The sequence below is a fragment of the Leuciscus leuciscus genome (genome assembly GCF_965113295.1).
Source record: "Leuciscus leuciscus genome assembly, chromosome: 16".
NCBI classification, from domain to species: domain Eukaryota; kingdom Metazoa; phylum Chordata; class Actinopteri; order Cypriniformes; family Leuciscidae; genus Leuciscus; species Leuciscus leuciscus.
In genome coordinates, this window is record NC_138740.1 from 19674641 (window position 1) to 19686691 (window position 12051).

Genomic DNA, 12051 nt, shown 5'->3' on the forward strand with positions numbered 1-12051 from the left:
GTATTGCTACTGACCTATAAGGCCCTAAACGGATTAGCTCCTGTGTATTTAACCGATCTTCTATCGCCCTACAATCCATCACGCTCTTTAAGGTCACAAAACTCTGGACTTCTGGTAGTATCTAAGTCCACTAAAGGAGGGAGAGCATTTTCGCATTTGGCTCCTAAGCTTTCCTGATAATGTTCGTGGCTCAGACTCTCCCTGTTTAAATCTAGATTAAAGACACATCTCTTTAGCCAAGCATTCACATAATGCATCTCATAACCTTGTACTCTAGTTATATCAGATCAAATGCACATGATTATCTTTGCTTGAAATGTTATGAACGGGCAGCTACGCTAATTCCATTCAATTTGCTTTCCTGTTTTATCAGGATGCCCATAGAGAGTACGCCATCCAGTTTGGATCCAGCCTTCTTAAAGACTTTAGATGCCCTAACACCTGTGAAGAGACGACTCGAGAGGACTCAGACTCCTGCGAGGGCTCAAGATGACGCAAACTCTGAATCAACATGCACCAATGCTACATTTTCTATATATTAAAATTGTAATAATTACTTCAATGAGCTCACTATTTCTGCCTAAAATTAATACATAATGTTGGCTAACTGCGTGATTTGTATATGTACATTTCTGAAATGCATTACTTGGACACTGTCACCTCTGATAACAGATTGGTATTGTGAAAAGCGCTATACAAATGAATGTGCTATAGACCAAGCCAATCAGCTACGAGGTAAAACTTTTCAGAAACTTTTATTTGAAGCAAAAAAGTATTTGAAAATCAAACAAAAAGTCAAAAGAACAAGAATGTGTAGTTAACGGCTTTAGTTATGGAAAGAACTATCTTATATTGCAAATGACAATCAAATTAAAAACAATGGACAAATATGAAACATGGGAGTGGGCGTTCCCTGCAAGCTCTTTTGGCACGATTTGCTCCTTGTGACTCTCTGATTGGTGGAATTTTCTTTACATCATGGGCCATGTAGTTTTCTCCACGAATTCCTCTGTTAAACATGATTATTTAAAAAAAATAAGTTGAATTAAAGCAAACAGATGGCCTCAACAAATGCATATCATTGATTAACAACCTCCCAACTTTTACCTTCACATGGTTTAGAAGTTATCATTAAATATGTATTTCTGTTTGGAGAAAATTAGTGGAGTTATTACTTCTGGACCCGACTGTTGCAAGTGACAGGTTTGCCAGAGGTGAGGGATTATGGTCCGGTGCAAATGTTATCAGAATATTTTGATTAAAGATTATGAGGGGACATGAATTTAATAATAATAATAATAATGATTTGCAGAAATCCATAAACTTAAAATGATTTGTTTAAGTTTAAAACAAGAAAAAGAAATTGCCAATGAGATACAGAAAAATTAAGTTATGAAAACTGGTTAGCTTCTGAAATTAATCTTGTTGTAAGAACTAAAAAATACTGTTATATATTCTGAAAGAAAGTCAAATATTATTGTCATTTTGTATCTCGTTTTTTTTTTTTTTAAAGGAGATTCACGTTTAAAAAGTAACATTCCATTCATTTTCTAAACCCAAAAACCAACACACACATACTGTAACCTCTCCCTACTTTGCTTTACTTGGACCCTGAATGTAGTCTCCATGGACACGGTCTCCATGGGCATGGTCTCTACGACAAAAATCTCAACACACTGCTTTGTGTATGTAGGATTGTGAATTTTCAGGTGTGTGTGTGTGTGTGTGTGTGTGTGTGTGTGTGTGTGTGTGTGTGTGTGTGTGTGTGTGTGTGTGTGTGTGTGTGTGTGTGTGTGTGTGTGTGTGTGTGTGTGTGTGTGTGTGTGTGTGTGTGTGTGTGTGTGTGTGTGTAAAGTGCTATCTCCAGACCAACATTGTAGCTTTCATCAACGCGCCCTTGAGTGGGCCGCTTTCACACGAGCAGGCTTACAGGACACAGACTCCCCGCAGATGGAAAAACCCGATGCTGCTGGGACAGGAAGTCCAGAAGCTGCAGTGGTGAGGTCATCCCTTCACTCCCGGACTGGGACGACGGCTAGAGACTGATCAGCGACCACAGAGTTGAAGGACACAGGCACACCCTTCAGATGTAAAAAAAACAAGCTTCGGCGGTCTTCATGCCATCACCTGCGCAGCAGTAATGGAAAACAAGCACAAACCATTTGTTTTTCATTTGTGCAAAAACTATTTTCGCTCTCCAACACACACCCACTCAGAAACACGCACACACGCGCCGTTGACACACATCGAGAGGACAGCTGCAGTGAGCGTGGAACAGAGGACAGTGTCTCTGGCCCTTCGGTCTACCTCACCATGGCAACACTTCCTCCTGCGCAGACGTTGCAGCTGGACCACATACACACGAACTAACGCAGTTTAAAGCCACTTAACTGGCCTATTTTCAGAACATATGCGACATGAAACTAATGTCATGATCTCAGCAATTGTATAACCCTCTGAGGGACAGCAGGACGTTCTCGAGAGCTTGTTTAGTGCCTTGTGAAATTCTTATTCATATACCACCACATCAATTCAAGTACCACTTTCATGATTTTGTCACAGTCACAGAGACTTGCATTGAAAAACAAAAGCACAGGGGTCGGAGTTGAACTACTTTTAGCATCAACATTTTATAAATATGGTGTTCATGGCATGAGATGCTGAAAAAAACAGCGATATGCCATGCATTCACTACCTGTTTGAAAGTCTGCTTCCAGATTGGCAAACTCAATAGCAAAATGGATTGCTATGGACTTTTAGCATATACTGATATATGCTATTCATTTTATTAATTCATCAGCATTTTACCAGTGTAATCCTGAGTGAGTGAGACTTTTTGCTTGTTATGTCACATTTTCACACACCTGCATGTTTATTTTATAAATTGATTCTGCTTGTGCAGACACCAGGGAGCAGTGTGTGCGAGATTCACACATATTAGCAAGAGAGCGAAAGAGCGAGAGAGAGAGAGAGAGAGAGAGAGAGAGAGAGAGAGAGAGAGAGAGAGAGAGAGAGAGAGAGAGAGAGAGAGAGAGAGAGAGAGGGGGGGGTTGCTGGAGTGTGGAAGTGGGTCATCTGTAACAGAACAAGTTTCTCACATGAGTCCAGCCTTCATATCCTCTCTTCACCTCCAGACGTTTCTCCTCTGTCTTCCTGTTTCTGTCCCCTTATCCTTGGTACTCATAGTTTCTAAACGAAATGCAAACATTTGGTGACTCCATTAGCAACAATTAGCATTGCAATGTTTTTAACACAGAGGAATCGTTCAAAGTGGTGTGGTCATCTTAGAGGAATTGTCCATTGTGATAGTGTAGTGCTGTATAAAGCACAGCTTACACAGAAGTCACTTTTAAACCAAGAAACTTTCTGTTGATCAACGTGGCGAATTTGATTGACCAACTTGAACCCAATGTGAAATTTGTGTGGGGAAATCTTTCACCCTCATGTGAAATTCCAAATTGCGTGAGTTCCTGTTGAAATGACTGTATTTTGCCTGCAAAAATGTGCAGTACAGTGGTAAATACAACCAGGAATATACAGTATATTGTGATATGGGTGCAATTTGCATAGACTTTAAATGCATGATACAAGTAATTTCCTGTATTTTCTAGTGTAAACTTGCTCTTGTTTGGATGCATGAAAATGTATGTCTTTCGAAGAAATATTTTACATCAAAACAGAACAAATAGTACATTACCTTTAAAAAAGATACCTTGGTTTTATACAATGGAAACCATGGTAAAAAACATATTGTAGTATCAAACAACTTTGGAATACCATAATACTTAAAGTTCTTTACGGTACTGTTAGATCGACGGCGCTGCTAATCTTAAAAGCATTCGTAAATCAAATCCATGGTGAATCATGTGTCAGATACCAACTGAGCCAAAATCAGATCAAAAATCTGTTGATTAGATGTATTAATTAAAATGGATAGAGCAGATATGTGCAACTGTATTTAGATAATTTGGCTGAATAGATTATTGAGATTTTGATTTATGTACCGGCTCAGATCGGTTAAAGACCATACTTTAAATTAAATGTGGGAGCTCCAAGAGTTAAACTGATAAATGAATAAATAGTAGGCAACAATATTAAATGAATGCCATCAAAGATATAGTTTTGCATTATATCCTGTTATTTAAAGGCATGTGAAATATGTACTTGATATCCCTGGGTTTAATTTTTTTTCCATTGCTGACATGAGATTTTGGTATGTGCTAATTAAAATAACTTCAGCATTTTGTTGAATGAGAACAAAATTGGGTAAATAATTTAAACGGAAGTTTTGAGCTAATCATAAAAAAATATTTTTTGACGTTGGTTGTCAACTTTTATTTACCATTACTAGATTGAGATTGAAATCTGAATTTATAAGAGATTTCTTCTTTGCAAAGAAGAACTTGCAATTTCTATATATATACTGCAGTAACCAAACAATGCCATGGTGTATCAAAATACCAAAGAACTACCATCTTGTATTGCCATTAAACTAACTTTAACAGTATGTTTTTGTAAGTGTAGTACCAGACAGTGAAGGACAACTTAAATGTCCGAGTTCCACAAGAAAGCAGATAATAGTAAATTATAAAAGAACAAACAGTGGCAGTGTTTGCTAGCATCCTGATAGCATGTAATTATTCCAGCAGGTATGAAGGAAACTGTTAATGTTATCTGCCTCATTGCACTTTCAAGTGTTTTTTAAACTGTCCCTGCCGTACACAAGCTGAGATGAAGGGAGAAGCATCTACACCTCGCACACACACACAAACAGGGTCTCTCCCCCTGCCCACTTCCTTTGCAGCCCATGGTGTTTCCGTTGGGGTGAGAGAGTGCCAGCTCCGTCCCCCCCTGCTCCCCAGTGGGGTCCTGCCTCCTGGCATCTGTCAGGGCAGCTGTCTCTCTGCTCACACCGCGCCCGTCCTCCACGCAGCACTGCACGCTACAGACACACACACACAGGTTTACCCAGAGCAGTGATTACACCGCACACAAGCACACGCTAACACACACAGTTTACTTTAGGCAGACATACACTTTTTTTTTTTTCTCAAATAAACTCAGCCATGCTCGGAACTATGGGAGTGACATCTGCAAAACTGACATACAAATGAATTTACATAAATAGTACAATACGTGACAGTTCTGCAGGACCATGTGTCAGGTAAGACCAATATAAACACGACAGCTTTAGCCACTGATTTGGTTGGAAATAATGACACGCAGGTGAAAACACACAGTGGTGGCTGATTGCAATCTTTTAGCACACACACACACACACACACACACACACACACACACACACACACACACACACACACACACACACACACACACACACACACACACACACACACACACACACACACACACACACACACACACACACACACACACACACACACACGAAGACAGCTAAGAATCACATCATGATGGGAAGCTAAAACCCCAAAACAGCCAAACAATCAGTGGAAACTTGAACATTTTCAGCAAAAGGAGCTAGTGTTAGTATATGTGTGTGTGTATCCAGGTGTACAAGCACCACAGGAGGTAAAAATGAGAGAATGTGAGGTTCGCAGGTGTTAGCGAACACTCCGTCAAGCCCTGTGAACACACACACATGTAAATGAGAACAAAGCATAGCACAATAACTAAACATAAAAAGCTTTATAGCACTTAGTTAGCTACTTCAAACCTCAGTGACTCAAACTCATTTAATGAAGTTTCTTGGTCACTTTTGTGAACACACACATACACACACACACCTCCTGTTAATAGGGAGGGGGCAGCCAGCATGGATGCGGCCCTGATTAATTGGGCGCGACACAGGGAAGTGGGTCTGGAAACTACCTGGCAATTTCCTGCAACCCCCCTTCTCTCTCTCCCACTGTCCATCTCTCTCTCTTTCTCTCTTTCTCTCTGTCTCTGGAGTGAAGAGAGTGGGCAGGTGGGCTGCTGGGAGGAGTGGCGGCAGCTCTGCGTTGATATTCCACTGGTGTCCAGCTTGCCCGTCGCCCTACATAGCAGGCGCTCCCTCTGGCAATGCCTGGCTTGGCTCTAGGCTCAGAGCTCCGCACACTGCGGCTCCAACAGACTTTACACACACACAACACACATACCGCTTAGAAATGCACATGAAGAAATATGCTAACCTTCAGACGCACTCATTCACATGCACACTACAAAGACAAAAAAGGCCAGTGCTGACCAGAGCCGGCCAAAGACGGAGATATTTCATTGTGCTGTGAATGCTGCAGTGGCTATGAGCTCCGGCTGGCACCTCTCTTCTTGCTCTGGCCAGTGTGCTAGACAGATAGAGAAAAAGAGAGAGAGAGCATACCATCGTGTCTATACTGCAAGCAAACAGCGCATCCAAAGTAGATCGCTCCCATTATAATCAACAAAGCTGTTGCGTGCTAGCAGGGTAGCTTGGTTGATTATAATGGGAGCTATCTAGTTTGGTCGCGTAGTTTTCAACAGAGGCAAGGGAGAGAGAAATGATACAGAGGAAGGGGAGATGAGAGATATATTTTCCCTTTTCGGAACACTGTAACTGTGTGTGAATTACCCTACGGAACAGGACGGAGGCTGCCTTAATGAAAGCACAGGAAGAGGGCAGCAGCTGGTGGCGTGTGTTTGAGCCGTGAGGATAAGACCCTCGTGCAGGGCTCGCCAGGGTCTTTCTGCAGAACCACTCGCACACACACAGGCACACACCCGGAGAGACTGAGCTTCTTTGTCCGATTTGCTGCCGCCCATGCTGGAAAAGGGCCCGGGCCGCAGGGGCCTGCCTGCCTGCCCAGGAGCCAACAGCACTGCCTCAGCCACAACTACAGCCGAGCACAAATCCAGCCCAGATCAGACCTCGCTCTCTGCTACACAGCTTGAAATGACAACAACAACCACAAAAACAAGAGAAGAACAATGTCAATGAAGGGAAAAAAGATGAGAAACTGAGAGATTGAGAGGTTTAGCTGATCTGTAAACTTAATCTGCGTACTGGCGTAGGTGTCACTCCTTGTATTTGATGAGGTAAATGTTAGCTTGCATATCTCAAACTGACAAAATCTCAACATCTCCACTAAGACAAGAGCAGAAATAAGTTCACAGGGATGTTACAGACAGATGTGGGGCAGTTTAGTTCCCTGCAGCCCACAGCTGGAGAGAAATCTTTCAAGTTTTCAGCCATCTAGGTCTCGCAACATAACAGCATAAAATGTTTGAGAATCCAGTGAGGGTGCGACATGTTACAGCATGTGTGTGCGGCGTGCTCGTATCTGTCTGTATCTGCACACATATGTGCCGCATGTTTCTTGAGCGGCGTGGAGATAACGGTGAGATGAAGGAGAGGAGGGTGAAGAAGAGAGGGAGGATTTGGGGGATGGGGGCTGGAGTAGGTCTTAGGGGCACCAGGCAGGCGTAGATCCAATTACTGCCCCCCCACACTGAGTCCTTTGTGTGTGTGTCCCTACTGATAAATGAAGCTCTGAGGCTCAGCTGGGCTCACGCTCAACAGCTATATACCAGCATGCATTGCAGCTTCTGCAAAAGGATCGGCATTGCAGTACAAGCCCAGTCCATATGTGTGCACACATGTTTACGTGCATGTGTACTCTTGGTGTTGTTGCAATGGGATTTGGATACATTCTTGAGAAGTGACATCACAGGTTTTGTACAGAGAGGCATGAAGGACCTGAGACCTTGATAACATCAAAAGACACCCCAACTAATAACAAAGTCCCTTTAAGACAAGTCATTTCACTCGGCGGCCATCTTTAAAAAGCCTTATGGGCATTCAAGTGCTGTTCCTATCTTTTTGAATGGAGAAACATTAAATTCTCCAAAACTGTTCGCCAAGCTTACAATTAAATTTCATTTTTGAAATCACCAATGAAATCTGACAAGAACTGTCTCATAAATTTTGTTTCTAAACGCTCGAATCATGACAGAAAACCCAAATTTTCAGCCAGGATCAAGCTAATGCGCATGCGCAGTGGAAGCGCGTCTGACTGTTTCTAAAGGAACCTGAGCTTCTAACGGCAGCTTCAGTGACTCGATGACTTTACCAATCGGCGATTGACTCTTATTTAGAAGGCGAGACTTATTACGCCATATTGAGGGTTGCACTTTTCCCCATTCAAAACAATACGAGTGACGCGTCTTGTGTAATACTATAGTCTTCGCTAATAATAGGAATCTTTTAAAGGACAAGTTCGGTATTTTACACTTAAAGCCCTGTTTACAGATCGTATCTGATGAAATAGAACGGTTAAGATTAAAATTTGGACACATGCTGCTGTCCCGAGAATTTTAGGTTTATTTCGCTTCCCCCCACCACCCCCACAATGGTTGTCTATATGCACTGGAAGATTCCGTCCTAAAAACACTTTAAACTTTCGTTTACAAAGACGTGGAACTCACCGAGTGGTCAGGGGTGCTCACTGATATGTTCCATCAAAAATCGCTGAAAAAGATGCATTCCAACAGGTTTTATCGTAGTTTTTGTCCAACTCCATTGACTCAATAGGACGTGCTGTGAGACCGCAGCACCTTTACGATATTACTCCGCCGCTTCTTCTTCTGCTTCTTCTGTGTATTCAATGAAATGCCCGTGGTTTGCTTGCAATTGGCAAAGGTGCATTATCGCCACCAACTGGGCTGGAGTGTCTATTATTCAAGCTCTCAACGGAAGAATCACGGGTGTGACGCGTTTGGCAAAATAGGTCCACAAAAGCGAAATAAACCTAAAATTCTCGGGACAGGAGCATGTGTCCAAATTTTAATCTTAACCGTTCTATTTCATCAGATACGATCTGTAAACAGGGCTTTAAGTGTAAAATACCGAACTTGTCCTTTAAGCAAGTTGCATTTGGGCTTTAAAACATCTTCAAGTTTCTAGGGCATTTCAGCAATAACAAACTTGGAGCTGTTGCGCCTCACCGTGAGGTACTCTTTAGTGGTAAATTATGATAATGAGCTATTTGTTTATGCATACAGATGTCTCACTGTGCACTTCATTGTGACTGAATTTCTCTGTGATCTATAATAATGAGTTGTGGCATGTTGTCACCCTTTCAACCGGTTTAGTTTTTAATCAGTCACCAATGTGACACACACTTGTCCTCAGTATGATGCCCATTGACGCATAGTCTTTTGTACCCTTGACTCCTCACCAGCACACAACTCTTGCTGGCCAGTGGCGTCTCTTAACAACGCCAGCCCTCGTCCCACTGGCGACGCCAACCCCCTGAGAGCCCCAAGTCTCCCTTAAAGTCAGAACCACAATCTCCTGGCAACAGTGCAAGCCTTTTACATCTAACACCTTCGGTCTCCTGGCAACCGTCTTCATAGTCTTGGTCACAAGCAGTGGAGCCTGTGCTACAAGCTGTGTGGCCACAGATGCTGATGGCGCCCCCTTGAGATAGGGGGTGTCATCCCAGGTGTGGAGGTAAGAGGAATGACAACACTGTGAAGGAAGAGTTGTGGACTGAGTTTGTTCCAACCAAAAGAGTGGAGGCCAATCATACAATCATACTCCACCACCTACCCTGCCAGGCGTCATCCTCCACCAACCCCACGGAAGTCTGTCTCCTAGCAACGCTGACTGCGTGCACTCCAGGAGGGATCCGGAAGTCCACATGCTCAAGCGGTGCCGTTCTTGGAGAGCATGTCAAAGCACCCCCTCCAAATCTTTCTTTTCTCTCTCTCTCTCTCTCTCTCTCTCTCTCCCTTTCCCTCTCTTTGGTCTACTCCAACTGGCTCCCACGCACAGATTTGGAACGGGTCCTGCACGCAGTGCCTGGGATGAAAATAACAAGGCCACAAAAATCTTCCGCTTTACAGAGTTTCTCTCTTTCCGCCACCTATCATTTCTCTGTTATGAGTAATGGGCTTATGACCTCAGACAGCCCAGGACAGTTCTGATGTGCAAAAAAATAGGTAAATCTCTACTTTAGAATAATTCCAGATTGTATTGGTATTGAGGACGGCTCGTTTTGCCCCATATTTCCCTAAGCTCTTGCAACCTCTCCTTCCTCTCTTGAACCCTTTTCACTGGTGTATTGTGACACTATTGTTGCAAATCCATTTAAAATGACTGCAACTGCTGTCAGGCGTCTCTACACTGAGAAGGTTAGAAGTTTTGTTTACTTGGAACAATTTCTGTGGTAAATATTTATGGCTTTGCTTTTGCCAACAGCCTTAAAGTTTGATTGGGTATCAGTTGGTATGGGTATCAGTGAGAACTAGCAAAAACAACTCCAATTGAACACTACCGGCTTGCTCTCCAGAGCCTAGACCAGCTCATTAAGGTTGGCATCACACTTCTCTACATTTCCGTAAGTCTGCTGGAGCCCCCATCTTCCCCACCCACTCTCTCTCCCCAGAATTCCCACAGCAGATCTCCAGCCTCTCCTCAGGACTCCAGAGAATTCAGTTTTCTCACTAGTCGGTGGCGTTCAGTTGGTGAGCAGCTCCAGCCCACCTTCTGCACATCAGAAAACCTCTGTGAAATCCTAATCCCCAGAGCAGGGTGAAACACAGGCCTGGCTTGCCTGACCTCTTTGGTTGCCATGGATACAGCACACTATAAATAAAACAGAGGTTTTTTTAAAGCAGTTTGGCAGGGCTGTGCGGGTTCACTCTACTACTCTACTACCCCCCCAACCACTCTGTTTCCCACCTCTACTGTTAAAATTCAAAACTACTATTAGTTGGAGTTTTTGGTTATTCTTGCCTAATATATGTTGAGTCCAAACCTGAGGAAAAGCGAATCTGACAGAGGGAGAGAGATAACGAAGTCAAACAAAAAGCAGACTCTTGAACTGGCCCTCACGCATGGAGGAAGCCAAGTTGTTTGTGGGTGCCATTTTTGGGAGCATTTAAATCTGTCGAGTGTAAACAGACGGAGCTGTCCTAACGGAGGCCCGTTAAAAAAAGGAGGCCTATTTTCTTCAAAGTGGCGGCACAGAGGCGTTGAGAGACGAGGGAGGCTGCATGTTTGTGCACTGAATCAGGGCTGCGCTGCAGATTTTTGTCTGGCGAGGCGAATCTCAAGAGGCTAGGAAATAATTTGGTCACGGCTGTGGGAGGTTGCTGGGGGGGGGGGGGGGGGGGGGGGGGGGGGTTAGGGTTTCGACCGTTTCGCTGCGGTGAGAACACGCTTGACACTTCATTCCTTTCCAGTTAATGCGGCTGGACTGCAAGAGTTTAACCCTCTGTCTGCCTGGGCTTGGCGCTGGCAAGCAAGTGACCAAAGATCTCCACTGCTGCATATGTACATTGAGAACTAGTCTGACCACAAAGTGCTTTCAGTCCAACCTGTGGAAAATCATAAATATTAGTTTATATTTGATGAAAGTTATTTAACACAGAACAGAATTGAATGAAACCCCATATACAAATGAGTACATATCAGAAATTATCACCTTACTGAATACTAAGTTGACTTGTATCTCCATGTCCTCGAAAGACCTCTTCTTGTCTTATTCTTAATCTTTTGGGACTTTCTTATCTGCTCCGAGGCACAAGTTTAACATCCAGTGACCATGTCCAAGCAGCATGTCAATAGACAAACATCCCTGTGACTTCCTGCATGCAGCCTCTCATGTGACAGAGGCGAGACTGAGCCTGTGGCAAAAACAAAGGCTCGCTCTACTTTTCAAACAAACTAACCCTGCCTCTGCTGCAGGTGGACACACTGGCTCACGTTCTGGCCATCAACCCAGATTTTCTGTGGGTGTGTGTTTTTTGTTTGTGTGTGTGTAGAGGGAGAGCAGGGAGTTAATGCGGCAGGCCTGTGGCGGTCCTCCTGCCCTCAGCCAGATTAATCATGCAGCAGACCCCGTTCCCTCTGCCTGGGGGCCGAACCATGTCCGCATGCTCTCCCCATCACATGGCCCAGGCCCCCTCTCTTTTCCTCAACACAGCTCCTCTGGGGTAGAGGCGGGGGGAGGCGGAACGCCCCAGAACGCCACGCTTTGCTTCCTTTCCTCTTTCTTTCTTCTTTTCCCTTCTGTGGGCATCAGGAGATAGATTCAGGGAGAGAAAAAC